The sequence below is a fragment of the Hemicordylus capensis genome, chromosome 1, assembly GCF_027244095.1.
Source record: "Hemicordylus capensis ecotype Gifberg chromosome 1, rHemCap1.1.pri, whole genome shotgun sequence".
NCBI lineage: Eukaryota > Metazoa > Chordata > Lepidosauria > Squamata > Cordylidae > Hemicordylus > Hemicordylus capensis.
In genome coordinates, this window is record NC_069657.1 from 118342836 (window position 1) to 118364866 (window position 22031).

The following is a 22031-nucleotide window of genomic DNA, read 5'->3' on the forward strand; positions in this document are numbered from 1 at the left end:
GTGCAGACCTTCTTTAACCATTTCTTGACCATAAAACTGAGTCTGCCTCAGACCCTCGAGAGGTAAGGCCAGAGCCGACCCTCGAGAGGTAAGGCCAGAGCCGACCCTCGAGAGGTAAGGCCAGAGCCGACCCTCGAGAGGTAAGGCCAGAGCCGACCCTCGAGAGGTAAGGCCAGAGCCGACCCTCGAGAGGTAAGGCCAGAGCCGACCCTCGAGAGGTAAGGCCAGAGCCGACCCTCGAGAGGTAAGGCCAGAGCCGACCCTCGAGAGGTAAGGCCAGAGCCGACCCTCGAGAGGTAAGGCCAGAGCCGACCCTCGAGAGGTAAGGCCAGAGCCGACCCTCGAGAGGTAAGGCCAGAGCCGACCCTCGAGAGGTAAGGCCAGAGCCGACCCTCGAGAGGTAAGGCCAGAGCCGACCCTCGAGAGGTAAGGCCAGAGCCGACCCTCGAGAGGTAAGGCCAGAGCCGACCCTCGAGAGGTAAGGCCAGAGCCGACCCTCGAGAGGTAAGGCCAGAGCCGACCCTCGAGAGGTAAGGCCAGAGCCGACCCTCGAGAGGTAAGGCCGGGGGGGGGCGGTGGCTGTTAATTGGCAGCAAATTTAGAATGTAAAAGCAGAGAAAAGCCAGCAAGCAGAATAGGCTGCAGTATACCTGCCCCAGAGAAGCCCAGGACAATGATTACCCAGTGAGGTGTGTTTTCAGTCTCCACTGTCACTAGGGAACTTTAAAGTATATTTTACTGAAAACTATAGAAGTTGCAACAGTGATTCTTGTTTCTCTACCTGCTGATTATGTGACTGAAGGCAGATATGGGACCAATACAGAAATCTGAGAGTTAGGAATAACCCATTCAGCAGCTGAAGCCTTTGTGTTTTCTTAACAAGGGAACTGCCTGCCAGATACAGAGCCACATCATCATCACCCATCCCACATGGTTTTCAAACATTACCAGAACCCATACTGTACAGGCTTCATAAGCATTTCGTAAGCTACATCTTAGTTTCAAAATATTTAAGGCTGTGTATGGTACAATCTACTTGAGAGATGCACTAGCATGCACACTAATTTAAAAATGCTCCTATCAAAATCCCCTGCACATGGAAAGTGTGGCCTTAAAGGATAAGCCTTCTAGCCTTGCTTTCTATCTAGTGTGAAACAAAGTTATTCGCCCATCAGCTCATCAGGTGGTACAGTCAGCAAGTGCCTCCTGAATCTTTGAGATGACCCACTGTTTCTGAGAGATGTACTGTATTTTTTCATATATACTCCCTATGTAGCCCCTCCACTCCCCCATAGGGTGCAGTATTTGCTTCAGGCTGGTGGGTGTGGTCAAGAAGTAGCATGCTCTGCTGTGTTAACTTGTATTTGCTCTGGAGATCGACCAACAATCGTTGCGGAGGATCTCTACCTGAACATTAAACACCCAGATTTTATATCCCAGCACTTTCTAATATAGAAATTAAGTTTTTTAATCTTGTCTAATTAGCTATATTAGCTAACAGACATGGATTCCTCACCATCTGCATACTCCCACCGCTCTCCATTTTCCAATACCTAAGTATGTTATTTATTTATTGGTAAATAAATATGCTATTTATTGGTTTAAATATGCTAACTTAAATATGCTATTTATTGGTGAAGGTGAACATGCTAAATAAGATCAGTGAAGATACCAAATCAAAGCTCATGCTGAGGAGCATTACAGAGTGCATTTTCATCACCATTAAATTCTACAATTGGCCCTACAAAACCGGCACTAGAGATAAAGGTTTTCGTGCTTGAGCCTTGTCACTGTCACCATTTAGATCCTGAGATAAGTACATAAAATATAACACCAAAATGATTCCTTTTGATTTAGAATACTAGTATAGGCTGGAAAAGAGCAAGGGGCAGGGAGAATTCATGTGCCTTAAAGCAAAATTTAAAAACACACAAAAACAAAATATCTATAGAAAATAAATTAAGACTATGCTAAGTTTGAGATATTAATAGCAGCAATAAAACAAAACATACACTGAACTTTTCAGTTAAGGCTGCAATCAATCCTATACCTACTTACTTGGGAGAAAAACTGATTGAAACCAATGATACTTACTTCTAAGTAGGCATGTATAGAATAAATTGCACTATAAAGCCAAAAGCCTTAAACTTTACAATACAAATAGGCAGTGATTTACATCAAAATTATCCTCTTAACTGTCATATAATGATTCCCTGCTGACAAAAGGAAAGGCAACATTCCTCAGGGAGGTTACTTATGGTGAACCTCTCCTAGCCAGGCTCCTGTGTTTCACCTGCCTTTCTGTAAGTCCAGCAGTTGAACAGAATGGCGACCACAGGTTTTGATCTTGAACTCTGCTTCTACAAGGGCTAGAGCTTAGCTTTTTCAGGTGTGTGTGGTTTTTTTTTTAATGAAAGCTGGGAATCCGGGCAAGCTGATGGGCTAACCAGGCACTAGGGAAATGCTTAAAACCTGGTAAATACCCAGAAATCTGGGGGAGATGGCATGGCAACCTTAGGTGGACACCCAGTCTTTCTAACAGCTTCACCAAAGACCTGACACTGTAAAGTGGTCACTTCTGAAAATATATTAGAAAACTGTGGCTCCTTTGGCATAGGGCTTGGAAGGCATGTGACTGAGGGGCCCACCTTTCCCCAGTGAGCAATCAAAAAGTAGTATGAACACACAAAAAGCTTTATTATTAAAATAGGACATAAATTGGAGCAAATGGTGGAAAATAGAACAATAGGCCTCAGCCTTATTAAAACACCAGGCAACACAGAGAACAATAAGAATAAGCTAATGCTAACTGACTACAATTACTGCCCCTACTATACCTTTCATCCTGGTCCTTGGGGCTATTGTACTCCACAGACCTCCAAGTCAACTTCTCAGCTCAAGCTGAGTAAGGCCTGAGGAAGAGAGGCACTTCACCATCTTCTCTCCTTTCCCACCAACATTCTCTCCAGTCCAAACCCGCAAAAGGAAAAAAAAAAGAAATCCCTCCTCCCAAAAAGAGAGGAGAAAAGCCAACTTTTAATTTAATTGGTTCCCATGTGGAAGACTGTAGCCAATTACAGGGTTTGGTTTGTGGTCTGACCCTGATGTCATCTATCCCAGCCACCAGGCCCAGACTCTATTAACCCTTTGCATAGTACAACGTCAAAAAACAGAACAACCGAATTAACTCTGCAGAGTTGAAGGCATAAGTTGGACAGGAGTTTTTTCTTCATTCCCAAGCTGTTTGGATCAGTTTAAGAATGGACGCTCTGAAGACAGAGGGGAGGAGCTGGAAACAAAATGTGTGAGGATATGTTAAGTTAAATGTTGAAATGTTCTGCTAATGCATATTTGCAAAAATATTCTTGTTTTATGCCTTAACCTTGCACATTCAATTGTTGTTTGTGCTCTTAAGAGCCCACATGTTACATAGACTTTTGTAGCAATCCTGTGTCAAGCACTTAAAATTAACAGGTGATTGTTATGTGTAGGTTTTTCAGATTGCTTTGTATAGTAGCAGTTGCAATAAGAGATCCAAAAGACAATACTACAATTAATTAATTAATTAATTAATTAATTAATTCTAGCTTCAGCATTAACGTAGAAGTCCTCAACTTACAAACAAGTTGTGTTCCAAAAATTTGTTTATATGTCAGATTTTATAAATTGGAACGCATATAGTTCCCAAGTGCAACGATTTGTAAGTTGGGGGCTTTCTTAATGTAATATATTATGGTGCTTTGTTTGTACCGTATGTACCGGTGTTCATAACAGCTGTGTGTACCACAGGGAATACCTGTAATTAACTAACCAGTGCAGAGAATACACATGTGCCGGCTATGATGCGTTTTTTTTCTTCTTCTTCATAAATGCTAATTTTCCTCATGTTATACTCGGGTGTGGGTTATACCCATATGCAGGTATGTACACAAAAATATGGTGTTTTACTATAAACAAGAAAATTACAGACTTTTTCTGAGAGAAAACTTCATATACTTTCAGATGTTATATGAATGAATAAAGAATGGAGCTGAGATTCCTGAAAGGACAAAGAGTGCATCCAGACAGGGTTGTTTCTCAGAATATCAGCTCCTTGAGAAATGTCTCAGCTACACAGCCCACTAAAAGAGTACTGTGTGGTGAAACACAGCCCCAGCAACTACCTTAGACTCAAATTGTGTGACAGAGACCGATTGTGTGAACCGGAGAGGCTTTCCTTTGTATCCACTCCTCTTAAACATTGATAAAGCCTGTAGGCAGGACTTTCTTCCGGCCAGTTTCAAAGTACTGCATCCAACAATGGGACCTGCAGAAGCATTTCTATCCCAATCATTTACACTGGATGATGCCCATCAGCTTGCCAGACTCTATTAGCAATAATCTTCCAATTTCTTTCCATCCATAGCACCTGCCTCCATCTTGGTTAGGAGGCTGGTTATAATCTTGTCTTTGTCTTTTTGTTGGTTTCGTGAAAACAAAATAGTTTATTTGCTTTCAGGTTTAAATTTTTGTTGGGTTTTCTTCGCCAGCATGAACAAAGGTTGCTCAAGGCTGGGAAATATGAAGGACTGAATATCCAGCTACCTCTAAAATTCATCAACTAACCTAGGGGCTCTTAATGCAGGTCCAGGAGGTAGGTCGAGGTGGCCCATGGAAAAATGTTGCTGCCCTGAATACAGTTTGCTTCCTGGTGAACCAGAATAACATTCCTGAAAATAACTATCCTGAGTGTTTTTTTTGTTTGTTTTTGGTCTAATTTTTACTGGAACCTCAAGAAAATACATAAATGGAGGTAAGGTACATAGGTAATGTTTGAGGATCTGGGGCGGTGGTCTGTAGGTGCAAAAAGGTTTACAACCCCTGACCTAACCAACTGTTTTAGTCAAAAAGAAGATGGCGTCAGATGGGCATTGGAAGGGGAGGTAAAAATGGTAAAGTGTGCCATCAAGTCAATTTCGACTCCTGGTGCCCACAGAGCCCTGTGGGGTTTTTTTTGGTAGAATACAGGAGGGGTTTACCATTGTCTCCTCCTGCGTAGTACGAGATGATGCCTTTCAGCATCTTCCTATATCACTGCTGCCTGATATAGGTGTTTCCCATAGTGTGGGAAACATACCAGCGGGGATTCGAACCGGCAACCTGCTTGTTAGTCAAGCATTTACCCACTGTGCCAGTATTAAATGCTTCCTGTCTTCTAAACCCTGCCTAGCAGAGGGCAGGATGTAGTCTTGCTGGGTGAGAGAGCTGCCTCTCTCTACTGGCCTTGCCTACTTCCCAAACTCAGTAACTCCCTTGTGAAGGGTGCATACATGTGCACATGGAACAGAGGAAGTTCTGTCATTCTGCATACTGGTTTCATGCTACTGTTTCTGTTTATGGGGGAAAGTAAGTAATTGTTTGTCTCCCTATAAACTAAAAAAAAAAAGTTACATGCAAATGGCTCCTGCACAGTTCTTAGTCACCATCAGATCTATGTCCTAAATTAATTGAACAGGCTGAATAGCGGCAGATATCTGTACATTAGCCATTTACATGTGATGTCCAGACTGGCCCTTAGTTTTAACCCCATTCTTATTCTCACTTTAGAATTACTCTGGAAGGCTGAGAAATATTTCTAGTGCCCTTATCTTATGTTCCCATGGGAGCAGTTGATCGCTTCCTTCATAATCTGAGGTCATTCTTTCAGCAAACTTTCTTCAAACTAACTTGACTCCAGTCTTCCACTTCAGACTTGTAACACAGAGAATCAAATATTGGGCTTCTATCCTTTTGTAGTAGGAATGTGGAACAAGTCCTGAAAACTTGACCTTGAACAAGATGACTGCAGCCAGGAACAAACTGAAGTTCTGTTACAGTATGTGAAAGGCATGTCCTTGACCACTGCGTGTGGTATATTAGCAATGTCAACATGGCCCAAAGGTTACTGCAGCAACTGCCTCCTGTTTAAACATTTGCATTAACCCTCCACCCCTGCCTTGGAATACTAGGACATTCATTTCAAAATGTTGCTCATCCATCTGATGGCATTGCTTTCTTGGGAATACTTCAAAAATATTTTCAAATGTCTTGGGGATATTTCAGTTTGAAGAGCTCACACTAATAGATCTTCCAGTTGTTAATTACCATACATCTCAGGATTAACATCTAGAACAAGTTCTTTGAGACAAAATTCTTAAGAAAGCATTAACCCATTTTCTGTACCCACAATCTGTTGCATAGTTAGGTGCATTTAATTCCCATTGAAATTGTTATGAATTGTGGACAATGACTGCCAACAGCAATTTGACTAGAACACCTCACACAAGTGCTTCTTTGGGACAGCAGTTATTTTAGGTTTTCCTAAGTTTCCCAGCAATATGAAAAAGCAACTGTCACTCAAAGTCATTGATCATAAATTCCAACCTCTCCACTTGATAGTGGATCTCTTTTATGAAGAACTTTATTTCACTTCTGAGTTTCGCACTACTATCATTGTGGAAGAAAACAGCTAGAAGTGGGATGGTAGCTGTAAGGTCACTACTTACCCTGTGCATCTCTTGGTAGGCGATGTGAGAGAAATGCTGCACAGAGAAATGGCTACATCTCCCAAGTCCCTGGGGAGAAAGGAAACTTTGGGTTTTCTTTGTTTGTATGGTTTAATCTTGTGACAGCAGGTTTATTACTAAATGATAAGCCTGTAAATGTAGAAAAATGTTGAATACAATCTGATCGGGAAACTGTTGGGCGGGGCCAACATAGCCTCTCCCAGCGGTCGGTTTGGTTTGGTTTGGAACTCCCTGCTGAGATACGATCCTCCCCATCTCTGGCAATTTTCAAAAAACACCTGAAAACCCATCTTTTCGCCCATGTTTTCTCAGCTTCCTAAATGTTTTGGGTTTTAATCTCTGGTTTATTTTTAAATCGTTAAATTGTTTTAAGTTTTTTGTATATGTTTTTAACTGGTTTTATGCTATTGTAAACTGCCCAGAGATGAACATTTGGGACAGTGTACAAATCTGATAAATAATAAAAATAAATAAAAATCCAACATTTCTCCTACATTCTGATGGACACACTCCACCCTTCCCTCCTCGCCCTACTTACCTTGCTAGGGACGGGGCAAGGAGCAGGCTGCATTAGATCATTTTTGCTTCCTAAAAGCAGGGATGAGCCAGCCATCTCCCACTTGTCTTTTGCACCAGCTTATTTATTTATTTATTAGATTTGTATACCGCCCTTCCAAAATGGCTCAGGGAAGTTTACAGCATGATAAAAACAATTAAAACAAGTTAACAATTAAAATCAAACTATTAAAACACAATAAAACCAATTAAACAACTAAAAACCCTGGAAATCAGGGCAACAATTTAAAACGGTTAATCATTTAAAACCCTAGAAGGACAGGCCAAACAGATAGGTTTTAAGGGCTCTCCTGAAGGACAGTAATTATCTTAAATTATGACTGTTTTTATAAGTCAAGCCAACAAAAGGTAAGCACAAGGTGATTGGCTGAGTGAGCACTCTGCTTAGAGAGTAATCAGGACACAATGGTGCCCTAATGGGGATGCTTGGTGAAGCAACTGCTTCCCGCTCTGCCTTCAACTCTGGCTTGACTTTAAAAAAAGTTCAGCTGGGGTGAAAGGCCAGTATGAGGCAACTAGCTAAGTGAGCAGGCACTCTCTTTAGGGCAGGCCTGCACAACACGGGCTGGATCCGGCCCATGGGGACTTTTTTTCTGGCCCCCAGGTAGCAACAGCAACAGCCATGAAGAGCTCTTGGCCTATCCCATGGATAAGCAGCCGTGGCTCAACATAGTTGGCCTACTGACCCTATCCCTTTTTCCTCCAGACTCCAACCCCCTGTTCCTCACTTTTATTAATATTTTAAATAATTAACTTTAATGTTATAATTAATGTGCTGCAAATTGACCTTGGCCCTGCACAGCAAGGCATTGTTGGTTCTGGCCCAATGGGGCGTTTGAGTTGTGCACCCCTGCTTTAGGGAATGAAGGCAGACTCTGACTGTTGGGGTACCTCATGTTGTGGCAGAACTCCTTCCAATAATGTGCAACAGAGGGTATATCAGGTCCAGCCTCTTACCAGGTTGATGAAGGAGCTCATATAGATGGTGAACTTACCTTTGCCAAAACATGGTAGAACAGTGGGAGGAGAATGAGTTGCCATCTCCTGCTCTATTTATTTTGTCCTCCCATGGAGTTTGCAGTTCTGCATCTGCAGATGTTTTTTAGGAAATGTTTCTGAATCAGGTAGGTGAAATAATTCTTCCCAACTCAAAATTAAAATGATGGTTGCCTAGATTATGTCAAGCTCCGAAATGGTGATTGCCTGAATTATGACAAGCTCCAGGGCCCATCCACCGGATTCTCTCACCATATACACCGCAGTGTCCGATTATGTGTTACCAACATCTCACAGTTGTAATGCTTTCTCCATATTGCCAAACACTATTCTACCTCTTGCAAAAATTCAACAGCAGAGTAATGCACATATCTAGTTATAATAGCATATATTTGAATAATTTCTTAAATTTGCTTTTATATTGATCACACTATTTGGGTTTTTTTGTTGTACAATAACATTCTGGGTTGGCTAATTCATAGCTTCCAGTCTGTTTACCAGATTGCCTCACGGACAGTTAAGGATTCAAAAAGGTTTGGTAAATATGTTTACTAAACTTTTCTTTAGTAGAATGGATCTGAATAACTCCCATTTATGTAACAGCATAAAAACACTCAAATACAAGAGTGTAAATATATATTTCTGCGATGTAGGGTCAACTGACTTAATCAAGAACCTCAAAAACTCCCGCCCACATCCACCTTAGACAAAACACCAAAAAAGGATGGATCTTCCCCCGACTGCCCTCCATTTCCTCTTCCTAGACATAATACAGTCTTGCAATGTTGAAGTTCAAGATCAGTGCATACTACAGACAATAAGAGAACCCCCAAAGCCCCTGCAGCTGTTGTTTACCACTTTGTTGCACATTCTGGTCCTCCATGTGAGTCTCTGTGGACATAAAATTCTTCACAGCAAACCGAGAACAGAAATAGTTATGTAACTGGTGAGAGGCGGTAATTTAGATTGAGAAGGAAGTATAACTAAACAATCTACCTCATGACATTCCTGCATGACAATGGCGCTTCTTTTCTCCTTCCCACTCCAAGCTCCCCAAAAGGTTTGAAGTATGACCAAGTACATAGAAGCACTTGCCAAACAAGACAAAGCTATCAAAACAAGAAGCCATTCTGTGCAGAGGCATCAAAACTTGATTGCAAATACAGGGAAAGAGGCCTGCCTGGGGGCAGCAAGAACTCTGTGGGGCAACGGAAAGGCTGTTTCTGACTACAGCACCTTCAAAATTAGGCAGCCCAATTACATCTGCAGCCATAAACACCTCCACCCAATATATTGTACCTTTCCATTATCATGTAAATTGCCACCTTGAGAAACTGTCCAGGCTGAAAAGCAGACTAAAAACAAAGAATAAGCGTAAGTGCTATAGGTGAAAGTAGATATCACTTAGAATGTGGTGGAAATGATTTGAACACACACGCTCTATGCTGAAAACAAATGCCCCAGAAGAGGACAAGTATGTGTCCACATCACTTTGAATTATGTCTGTCTGCAGCAGACGTGAGGCACCAAAAAGGCCTTACAATGGGACTTACAGGAACTGAAATTGCTCCATAGTAGAGCTTGAAAAATAGTTCAAGGTTCCTCTAGAAAAAACACTGGAAGACAAACTCATATGGCCACAATTACCCATACCTTAGTCACAGCACGGCTGGATTACTGTAATGCACTCTACATGGGGCTACCCATGAAAAATATTCAAAAACTGCAATTTTATCGAGAGCTGTCCTCTGGGACCATATTAAGCCCATTCTGAAAGAGCTACATTTGGCTGCCAATTTGTTTCCAGGTCCGATTCAAGGTGCTGGTTTTGACCTTTAAAGCCCTTAACGGTTTGGGCCCTGGTTCTCTGAAGGACTGTCTGCTCCCAAGGGCTTCTACCCAGGGGGGTAGCAAGTTTGGAGTGGGCCCAGAGACAAGATTTTAAAATGGGCCCCTCGCTTACTAGAGAGAGAGAGAGAGAGAGAGATAGGTTATATCTATCTATCTGCCACAATAGAACATCATCCTAAATTATTTTTTTTAAGGTTTTGTAAATTGTGGACCATGCAAGTCATTTAATGGTACTAGAGAAAGACATGCTGTTCTGGTAGCTCCAGCTCTTAACACTCACATCAGTTTCAGAGGATGAATACAACTGAAGGAAGCCTGTGTGTGTGTGTGTGTGGCTGGGGGAGTCAGTCATGTGACTTGCCTCGGGGGGGGCCAAGGCAATGGGCCCCCAGACAACTGTCTCCCCTTGCCCTGTTATAGTTACACCCCTGCTTCTACCTGATTGACACACAGGGGACTCTGCTCTGTGTGCCAGCTATGAGGGAGGCTCGGCTATCGTGCATGCAGGACAGGGCCTTCTCAGTTGTTGCCCCCAAGCTCTGGAATGCTCCCCCAATGGGCATCTGCTCCTCCATCCCCATTATAATTTTTAGAAAGCAAATAAAATCATGGCTTTTTTACCCAGACTTATATGAGTGTTGTTTTGTTGCTGTTGCGTCTATGCTGTGTTTTAGGATTTTATTGTGTATAATATATATTTTTCACTTTTTAAGAGATTTGTATTTTCTCTTATATTCCTATTTAATATTTGGATGGTTTTAACTGTTTAATAGGGTTGGGTTTTTTGAATTTATTGTAAACCACCTTGAGATTATTTTAATGAAAGGCGGTATATAAATCTAAATAAATAAATAAAACTTAGAAAGCTCTGGAAACAATTAGCCTTGATTAAGTTAATAGCCCTTTAAACTTTGGTAACTGAAAATCTAATAATGATTGAAGCTTGGGAGACTAGGGGAGTTAATTCATAAAATGGTCTCTCAATTTCTAGCTCCCATTATGGATTATTATGAATGAAGCTTCTTATTTAATTCTAAATTGTTTTATCTTTTTTAAAATTAATATTCATAGTACTGAATTTGCCATCTGTGGAAAACAGGATTCCTAAAATGTATTTACAGGGAACACAAAACCATGTAATATAAGGAGGTATGAATGCTGCAAAGCAAGGCTGAAGTGTTAACAGCAGGTGTCACTACAGTTTTTACTGTATAATCATTTTAGTTTTCTGCACTACTTGATGGTTTTAGAATATGCACATGGATCTAATTTTCTGTACGTGTCTGACTGAATGACCAAGATTAGGCTTTTCATGTATTGCCCAACTATTATTTTCAATCATCATATAAAATGTCTGGAAATGTTAACCACTTCACAAAATGGCAGGGGTTTATTCACAGAAGCAGTGCTGTTTTATTAACAGAAAGTACCTTACTGTCAACAAACAATTACAGTATTATTACTTTAAAAGTGACTGTCCAGCGTTTATATCTCTCCACTGCATCTGTGAACCAGGCCCTCTTTGTGCTTTGAACTCCTATTGCTATGGAATATGGAACTCTACAAACACACAAGAAGCTTTTTCCTCACCATGATGGACTGTGTTTTACAAAAAGAACGGCAACAGCTTTAATTAGAGAATAGATTCCAGCTAATTGAGTACCTTTTCTCCAAACACAGTTTGTGGCTGAGGTTCTTTTTGTTCAAACTTCCTGCTTAAAACTTCATAGACTGCAAACTAAACTCATCTGCATGCTCTGTAGGCCTTATAATATGATGATACCCTGTAATTTTTGCATGGCCTGCCACTGAAAAATGTGAGGATCTTGTACAGTCCACACCTTATCCTATCGTCTGACACTGGTTGTTTCTAATCAGGGCTCCACTTCCTGCTTGTTTGGGTTGTTTTTTATAATGTGACTATTTCATTTAAAAATAATTTAAAGAGCTAATTGTGGGAAGGTTAAAAAGCTTAGTCTGTTGGCCCACCTGTTCCACAATGCCTTCATTATAGAGCATTTTTGTGCAAATTTACCTAATCATTTCACTATCTTCTACTAAATCATCTGAGGGTGTGGTTAGGGTTGTTTTTACCTGCCTGGGACTATTCTAGCCTGCTTCTGCAGGTAGATTGTGTCTGCCTCTAAGAGGTTCCTTCCTCCAGCTGCTCCCTCCCTTTTTGTCCCAGCCCTCCGGAATGTGATCATCTGGGACCGTGGTCCACACTCCCAGTGCACTTTTACTAATTGTCTGGTAGGAAGGTCGGGTTTGCACAGCCTTCCGCCAGCCCACCCAGTAGGTTGTGTGAATAGCTCCAGTATCTCTAGCGAAAAGGATCAGGGTACATAGGTGTGAGAAAGACCTCTGCCCTAGATCTTGGAAAGCCACTGCCAGTCAGAACTGGCAATACTGGGCTAGAGGTATCAATGGTCTGACTCCAGTTATAAGACAGCTTCACTTGTATGTATGTAAATTGCAAAATATTGGTACCATAACAATGAACAATAAGTAGAGATGAAACAAGCAACAAATGCTGGTGCAGAAACAGGTTGCTGGCATATTATCTGATGAGCCTGGTGTACAGTATGGAAATAAAGCAACTATTAATTACATTTCTCAAGTTATGACATATTTGCCAAAACATCTAATTTTCAGTCTATTCTTTTGGGTTCAGTGTGGTTCATGCACACTGACTCCTACAATAGTTCCTCTGTCAGGTTATTTTCTCTGTTTACGCTGGTCAGCCTCACACTGTTGCTAAATCTAACAGGTTTGTTCTCATAGCTACTGTATATCAGCAACGTCCAGTCATAGAGATGAGATACCGCAAAAATGCCCCTCTCTCCTTGCTTCAGTTTGAATGGGGTGGGGTTTATTTCAGAACACTCATCATTTGTATACTGAAACCAACTCTTTAATAATAATAATTTTCAGTCTATTCTTTTGGGTTCAGTGTGGTTCATGCACACTGACTCCTACAATAGTTCCTCTGTCAGGTTATTTTCTCTGTTTACGCTGGTCAGCCTCACACTGTTGCTAAATCTAACAGGTTTGTTCTCATAGCTACTGTATATCAGCAACGTCCAGTCATAGAGATGAGATACCGCAAAAATGCCCCTCTCTCCTTGCTTCAGTTTGAATGGGGTGGGGTTTATTTCAGAACACTCATCATTTGTATACTGAAACCAACTCTTTAATAATAATAATAATAATAATAATAATAATAATAATAATAATTCGATTTCTATACCGCCCTTCCAAAAATGGCTCAGGGCGGTTTACAAAGAGAAATAACAAATAAGATGGCTCCCTGTCCCCAAAGGGCTCACATTCTAAAAAGAAACATAAGACACACACCAGCAACAGTCACTGGAAGTACTGTGCTGGGGGTGGATAGGGCCAGTTACTCTCCCCCTGCTAAATAAAGAGAATCACCACGGTAAAAGGTGCCTCTTTGCCCAGTTAGCAGGGGTTATTTATATATGAGGCTTTGATTGCATTAAAACATCATTTCCAGTGGACCTGAGTGCTGGTCACTGGGAAGAATAATAGAATTTTAGAGTCAAAAGGGACCTTAGAGGTTTTCTTATCCAAAAAGAACAGATTCGTAGCTTGGGAGTGTTCTTGGATCCGGGTTTCATCCTGGTGTTTCAGGTTGAGGCTGTGGCCAGGAGTGCTTTTATCCAGCTGCAATTGATATGGGGCCTGCACCTCTTTAGCACCTGCACTAGGGGTAAGGGGCCCTGCACCGGCCCCAGGGAAACTCACTACACCTGGAAAGGGGAGCCCCCTCCTCTGCTCTGGCGAAGGGGACCTAATCCCCAAAACCTGGGCCCGCTGCTGTGACTGCTGCAGTGCTATCCAGTTGTACAAGACAGGGGCTACTTGGGGGAGGGCTTTCAATTAAATTTCCAGATCCCTTATTAGGGTGCTAGGGTCAGGTTTGGGGCAGAGTATTTGAGATTGGTATGGAGGCTCAAACATGTGGTCAGGGAGAAAATCGATAAGGAAGTATAAGAGGGGAGGGTGTTGGGCCCCTTCCCCAAGCCACCATTGCCCAGCCTTAGGGTTTCCTCCCTAGGGGTTGTTCCAAAAAGGGCCAGTGGGGAGTATTGCCTAATACATCACCTCTCCTTCTCTTCAGGCGGATCAGTGAATGATGCCATACTCCACCAGCTGTGCTCTATGCAATACACGTCATTTGAAGCCGTGGTGGAGATGGTCCGTGCACAGGGAAGGGGAGCGTTGATGGGAAAATGTGACATCAAGTCCACCTTCCGGCTCCTGCCAGTACATATAGATCATCAACATGATGACCCCGGAGTGATGTGGCTCGCCTGCCTACTCACCGGGCCAGACGGGTGCAGCCTGGCAGCCCAATCCAAAGCAGCAGCCTCCGGAGTCCTGGGGCACCACCGTCCCTCCCCTCTGCCACTCTCCGCAGTGCGGGCACCCCACTCTGTCGCCTTCCCTCTTCCTCCCGGCTGGCTCGCCTGGCGGCAGGCACCCTTAAAGGGTATATGCACGGCTGGCCCGGTGAGTGGGCAGGCGAGCCGCATCGCTCCAGGGTCGTCGCATCAATGAGAAGGGTGGGGAGGATTAGCCACCCAGAGCCCACAGGCAGGGCTTGGCCACCTGCCGCCCCAGCATCTGGGGCGCTGCAGCATGATTCGATTTGTTTATCTCCCCCACCTCGCCACTCTGACCACCATCTCTTGCATAACCGAGACATGATGAGATGGAGATGGTTGAATCACGTTGAGTTGTCTCCGCACTGAGTTGCCCCTGTGGTGAGTTGTCCCATGGTGAGTTGGCAGAGCTGAATTCTCCTAAACCCTTCTGGAGTGGATGGTACGGGACAGGTTGTGCTCAACTTCAGTGGTCCATTTTATTGATGACTTCCTCTTGGCTAGCTTAGGCTCCTCCTCGAGCTGTAAATACCTTATGGGCACATTCCAGGGTCTGGCGCAGGGGCTAGGCAGCCTGCTTGCAGTGGCAAAGACTGAGAGGCCAACCTTGAAGCAACCTCGAGGCTATTATTCCTCTGAATTGAAATGGACACAATTGCCCAGTGCTGCTGGCAGACAAGGTCCTGGCATTAGAACTGCTGCTGGGATGGCTGCTGGAGGCCAAAAAGGTGACTGAGGGAGATGCAATGGAGGAGAGCTGGTCTTGTGATAGCAAGCATGACTTGTTCCCATAGCTAAGCAGGGTCTGCCCTGGTTGCATTTGAATGGGAGACTTGATGTGTGAGCACTGCAAGATATTCCCCTCAGGGGATGTAGCCACTCTGGGAAGAGAAGAAGGTTTCAAGTTCCCTCCCTGGCTTCTCCAAGATAGGGCTGAGAGAGATTCCTGCCTGCAACCTTGGAGAAGCCGCTGCCAGTCTGTGAAGACAATACTGAGCTAGATAGACCAATGGTCTGACACAGTATATGGCAGCTTCCTATGTTCCTATCATGGGGCACCTGAACTTTGCAGGCAGGGTGTCGGCACCAGGGTGGGCTTTTCTCAGGAGTCTAAGTGATGCCACCAAGGGGCTTAAAACTCCCTATCACCGGATTTGAGTGACACACAATGTTAAGGAGGATGCCAGGATGTGGGTTGAATGTCTTAAGGACTTCAGTGGTGTGTCACTCTGGCACTCCAAGTTCTTGCTGGAGGCCAAGCTACAAGTTCAATCTGACACAGCTGGTGGGCAGGGTTTCAGCCTGTTTTTTCAGGGGCGGTTGTACACAGCCAGGTGGCCCATGGAGTGGGAAGTGAAACATGTCAATGGTCACGAGATCTGACATTTCTGGAGTTCTTCCTGATCATAGTGGAGGTGCACATTTGTTCCAGGGAGTTCGCAGATTGGGCCTTACAGTTCTGCAGTGACAACATGGCGACAATGCACGTGATCAACTCGGGGAGTGGTACTCTGCAGCAGTACATGTTTTTCACGCATTGAGGGCAGCATCTGGATTGGTAAATTTATGGCCTCTCCCTGTGGACTATGTGCTACGCTATTGCGTCCACCTGCACAGATGGGGTTTGGTGCCTACATCCGTTGACGGCAGGTTAGCGGCTCTCACCTTCCAGGCTAAGTTAGGGGGGCATGCAGATTCTACAGCTGACTTTAGGGTGTGGAGGATGATGTAGGAGTGGGCATATATGTCCCCCCCACCCATGCCCGGATCCAAGGGTTCCAGTTTTCCCCACAACTCTACAACAGCTACTACCACACTTTAATGCTATCTGTTTTTCCAGCTTTGAGATCCAGTTGCTTAAGGCCTCCACCCTAGTGGCCTTCTTCAGAGTATTGTGAATCAGCAAGCTGGTCATCGTTTCCAGGTTTGATAGGACTGCTCGAGCTCTGTGACGCAAGGACATCCACCTAGAACAGGACAGGGTGGAGCTGCGCTTGCGGAAACCAATCAGTAGGGCAGGGGTGCCATGATCACCCTTCCGAAGGGGTCTACCACAGGCTTTTGCCCAGTGCGGTCATTGCTCGCTTACCTGGAAATACAAGGGGAGGATAAGAGCCCACTATTCTGCCATGAGGACGCAACCTCCCCTTACCTGTTTCCAGTTTGGGTACATAGTAAAGGAGGCAATGCGGAGGGTGAGCCTTAACACAGTGGAGTATGACACCCACTCCTTCAGGATCAGGGTTGCTTCTTCAGCAGCAGCTGTGGGGCTGCCCGAGGGTCATATTTGGAAACTGGGGTGGTGGCATTCATCTGCCTGCCACCACTACACACGCCCATTGTGGCAGTAAGGGGGGGAGTCCCAGATGGAGGTGCTAACCCATTTTTGGTTTACAGACCATCAGTGGCTTCCTTCCCCTCTTTGTGTACTCATCTACGGGCACAGCTATGTATTTTGGGCCAGTCAGAGAGCTCAGCAGACCAATGTGAGGCACCCAGTTGGGGCTCGCTGAAGATGCAGAGGTTGACTGGCCGGGGCATCGAGGAATGCTGTGAAACCTTTTCCTACCACTCCTGGATGAGAATACCATCGCAAGGGGGACACCAAATGTGCAAGTCATTCACCTGGGGGGGCAGTGACATCAGTTTGCTGCAGGGCGAGGCCTTGATACTGCAGGCAATCAAAGATTTATGTGGCTTGGCTATGTGGCGGATGGACCTGTTGTTGGTTTGGTCCAACCTGCTTCCACAGCTGAGCTGGAGGGGCCAGGGGGCCCTCACTGTGCTTTAATAGGGCGTACAAGAAGGTGAACAGGGAGATTGGTAGAGTAGTCACCGCTTGGGCGGAAGGATGATCCTTCATCCTGGCATACGGGTTCGGGATGTTTCACTGTACGGGGGGATGGAGTACATTTGACTGATCAGGGAAATGAGCTTTTCCTCTGGGACTTGCAGTGAGGTATTCAGGAAGTGCTAGCAGGGAGGGGTAAGTGGGGCTAAACACTTTTGTGGCAGGAGAGTAGGGGGGTTGCGTAGGTAGATTGATTGACAGTGTTTGGCTGGAGGGCCTTTTGGGATGAGGGGGGCCAAGAAACAGCCCTTCAGGGTTCTTTGAGCCTGGAGGGTTGAGAATGGCCCTCATCTGGTGGCAACATGGGACTGGGCCTTCTTAGCTGCTGCCCCTAAGTTGTGGAACATACTCCCCATGAATATAAGAGGTCTGTCTTCCTTAGAGGCCTTCTGGAGAGCCTCAAAGACCCATATCTTTAGCCTGGCTTTTAATGATATCTGGTTTTAAACTTAATTTTAATGAGCTCTAGTCTGGTTTAAATGTTTCTTGATTTTAATTATTTTATTCTGTGTTTTTTATTGTAATGTAAATAGCCCTGAACCACTTCAGGAAGGGCGATATGTAAACTAAAAACATACATAAAATAAAATAAACTCCCTACTTCGTGCAGGAAACGGCACTATGTAAACTGCTCATATAAAATAAAATAAGAGTTGCTGTTCGATGGGAAACTTGGGGCTTATGCACACCATGTGGCAAGCACATTTGCCACTTAATCTCTGGGCTTCACACACAGGTAAAATAACTTTGTGGAATTGACCGTTTGTGGATATACAGTGTATGAGTGCCTGGGTGCTGCAGCCAGTCAAGACTCTTGTGTACTATGTACACCTATCCTTTGCCAAACACATGCCTCCGCTTTGCAAGGTATGTTGGCTGCTGCATTCTCAGTAAACACACTATGATAATTTATTTGAATAATTTAAGTGTTTCTCTCTCTGGGCTTGGCCACAACCTCAGCAGAGACGCTTTTGTTCAGAAGATAGGAATCTCTCCAGCCATTCACTTTGATGACTCTGAAGGAAATGGTCAGACCTCACTGTTCCCATTCAAACAGTTTATTAAGGACTTACCACAAAAGGAAAGGATGACAAGCAGAAATTGCTTGTTTCAACCGACTGAAGGTGGCAGGCTCTCAGAAGAGAATGCAGGCTTGCTCCAAAGAACTGGGGACCCTTTTTTCATCCACCTCACTGTTTTTATATCCTTCCCCCTTATTCCACCATGGCATAGCTTGTTCATCACTTGTTGACATGTAGATTAATTAAAGGATTAATTCAAACCCTAGTTCCCCAAATTTCTGTACCCCTAAGTAATGGGTTATTCCCTCCTCTTTACATGCCTGAGACATGTTGCCTGCCTTCACATCAGCTTTGCGTCACTTGTGGTTTCTTGTTTTTCTGGGTCCATGTGGAAATCTCCCCACATCCCCTCTGTGTTGTAAGGCCTAATATTTCCTGAGCTATTGCTACCCGTCTACCAGGAGGATTGCCACATCTAGAACTAGGAAATGTCTGTCAGCAACATTAACTGTAAGAAGGCAAGAGAACAGAGTTGGGCCTACTGTATATTCTTTTCTGCAGCCTGAAAGTTTGAGCTCCTACCTTCCCTAATCAACAATTATTTCTAATATAATAACATAACAATAATAATAACACAACTTAATTTCTAACTACATTTCCCATGTAAACTGTGAAATGAAACTCTTCGATGAAGCATCAGTGCAGAAGCCAGCTCTTCTAAGTGTTCTTTCTGGTGTTCTGTACATTTCAGACCTCATGGAATATATGAATATATTCCTCTGTTCTGTATATTTCAAACATTGGAATATATGAAGTCCTGAAGGCTGCTTAGCAGTTCTTTTAATTGTGTAGCTGCACAGAATACACAAATGCAAGCAGCTATAGCAGTTCACAGGGGCTGTCAAACCTGACAGAGCTAGTTGTTTGAGCAAACTTTATAGGTTTCCTAGCAGTCAACTCAAGAAAGGTGTTAACTTTTATGACTCGGAGGCCACTGGTACGGAGGCCACTGGTCCATCTATGCCGGTCTTGTCTCCTCCTCTAACTGGCAGCAGCATGCCAAAGTCTCAGGCATAGTGATTTCCCAGCCCCTAGTTGGTTTATTTGAAAGCAGAGATGGCTGGGCTTTCACCTGCTGGTACTTCCTGTATGCAAAGCACATGCTCTTACACAGAGTTCTACATAGAGGATGAAGGGGGCCACTTTCTGGTGGTATGACAGGATAAATGCTTTTTAAACATCCTTGGTAATGGTTCTTTAATTTGGAGAAGCTAGTGTAATTTAGTACTGAGACAATCAAGCAGCTGTTGCAGAATCTTTCTATGCAAGCAGCAATGCATGTCTCACTGGCTTCAGTCCAGCTATAACTATGACCTAAACATGAGTGCACATTCATTTCTGAACAAATGAACTGAACTGTACCCATTCCATTCCCCCCCCCCCATTTGAACTGAAACAAATGTGAGAGTAACAGGTGGACATCGAAGTGAAACAAATGGCACATGCCATATCTTACCATGACTCATCCATTTTCATTCAGGGGATGCTTACCTTGTATTGCAGCTGCAGCAGGCACCTTTTTCTCTTTTATTTAAACTTAAAACACACTGTAGCAGCACAATAACTTGCTCAGTGTGGCTGCCTCCCACTGCCCGCCGCCCCAGTGTCCCAGCCATAGCATTATGCTGGAGCATTAAAGGGGGGAAATGGCAGCCACACCACCACAGACAGCCCCGACTAGGAGCCACACTCCCCCCCCCCCCCAATGCCTTGGAATGATGCCACATCCAGGGCATTGTGGGAACAACCCGCAGCTGCTTGGACAGGAGCTCTACTGCAACCTGTTAAAGGTGTAAAAAGTAAACTTCCCCTGAACAAAAATGAATGAGAATTATGAAAACCCGCTGTCTGGGTTGATGAAACTATTATGGTAAGAAAAGGGGGGAAATGATTCCCATTTAATGTAACCTTTATTACCTGAATACTTTGGATATAACTGTTGCAGTCTGAGTAAAAATTATCTTCCTAACCATGACCCAGCTTCTTAACTACATTATTATCCCTAATATTGTTATCCCACATCATCACAATCCTAACTGCCATAGTATTCTTAACCCTCCATGAACAAGAAGTTCAAATGTACAGACATGGTACCTACTATATGTGTTTTGTCATGGATGTGTGTGTGTGTGTTTTAACCACAGAAAATGGTTAGCCCCCTTCCTGTTACACTGTAGTCTACTTTGAGTGGAAGCACACAGCTGTTATTATTGGATCACAGACCTCCTATGCATCATCTAGTTTGGTCTGACCACATGAAGGGAGAAAAGTGTGCCTAACCAGAAGAGTTTCAAAGGTGTCCATAAAAATCCACCAACCAGCTGAGCAGGTACATTCACATCAAGGGGCGGAGCCTCCCCCAGCTCTGCATTCAGTGAATGTGAAGGGGGAATAGGTGAGAAGAGGACTTGTACTTTACAATACTGTAGGGTAGCTCTTACACACACACACACACACACACACACACACACCACAAATCCAATCTTATTATCTACTAATAAAAAATCTAATTTCATTTCAAAATTTCTGCTTTTATACAAATATGCAGCATTTATATACCTAGCTCTGTGCTTGATTTTCTGAGAGCAGTAAACACGTTCAGTTTTGTCCTTTGCTTAACGAAGTTATGTTCACCTCTAATCCTTTGTAACCACATGAGAAGACATGTTGTTTGTTGTTATTTCACAGAACAGCCGTTTTCTACCAGATATGCAATGGACTGTTCTATAAATGTCAGCACTTCATATCTTATGTAATTGTCCCTTGTGAAAGGGTTTGAAATACAGTTTATTTGGCATCTTTGGTGGAACCCATCTGTGTCTAATTCCATTTCTTGTTTTCAATTTGTACAGGGACAATAATTTCAAACATCATAGCGTGAAAGACGACCACCTATTTTCAAAGTGGACTGACCTCATTTGTCTGATTTGAATGTGTATCATATGCTTGAAAATACCCTAATGTCATGAACAAATATTTCTCTCTTAGGATTTAACTAGCTCCATAGCTGAGGACAGACGTAAGGTTCAGGTGGCACTTTTGCTTCAACAGATGCCCTGCTGCTTGTGCTTGAGCTAGATTTCCATTGAGGAACATCTCTGTAAAGTTTTAAAGCAAGGAGAATGAAGACGTTAGTACCTCATCTAGCCAGAGTTGCCAATTTGTAACTCAGACAACTGGCACAGGTCATTACTCCCACTCTAACAAGAGAATTAATAGCAGCCATAGGTCCTCCCACCTCTCCTCTCCCCAATCCTTGATCTGCTCCCCTTCTCTCCCCTTCTGTGCTGAACAAGTATGTTACACAACAGATGGGGCGGGTGGCAGATGACAGGACAGGATTGGGAATGGGCACCAAAACCTGACTTGCCTCCCATTTTGAAACAGGAGAGTTAAAGGCCTTTGCCTACAGTCAGGGTTAAAAAATGGCAACCCTACATCTATCTAGTATCAGAAGCCACAGCAGAATATAATGTCATTTTGGCTCGTTACAGCTTATTGTCTCACCTCGTCCCCACCCTGCCAAAATCACAGTATGTTGGATAGGCTTGTGCATTTCGATTTGGGTACAAAACGTTTTGTGCCCGAAAATGGCAATTTCGGAGGTTTTGTAACCAAAACAAAATCAAGAATTTAAAAATAGAGATTTTTGTTTCCAAATCGAAATGACTGTTTTTCGGACAGAATGCTTTGTTCTTCGGAAAAGCATTGCAATTCAAAT

General features: G+C 43.6%; 1 long non-coding RNA gene across 1 annotated transcript in view; it reads right to left on the reverse strand.

Annotated features, from left to right (window-relative positions):
• The window catches only part of LOC128335964 (uncharacterized), a 132192-nt gene that overhangs the window by 14260 nt on the left and 95901 nt on the right, over positions 1–22031 (reverse strand). Inside the window, exons 2-4 of the long non-coding RNA XR_008311791.1 lie at positions 8117–8210; positions 6525–6593; positions 2838–3289 (exon numbers count right to left, since the gene is read on the reverse strand). This is a non-coding gene — a long non-coding RNA (uncharacterized LOC128335964). The remainder of the gene's footprint in view (positions 1–2837; positions 3290–6524; positions 6594–8116; positions 8211–22031) is intronic.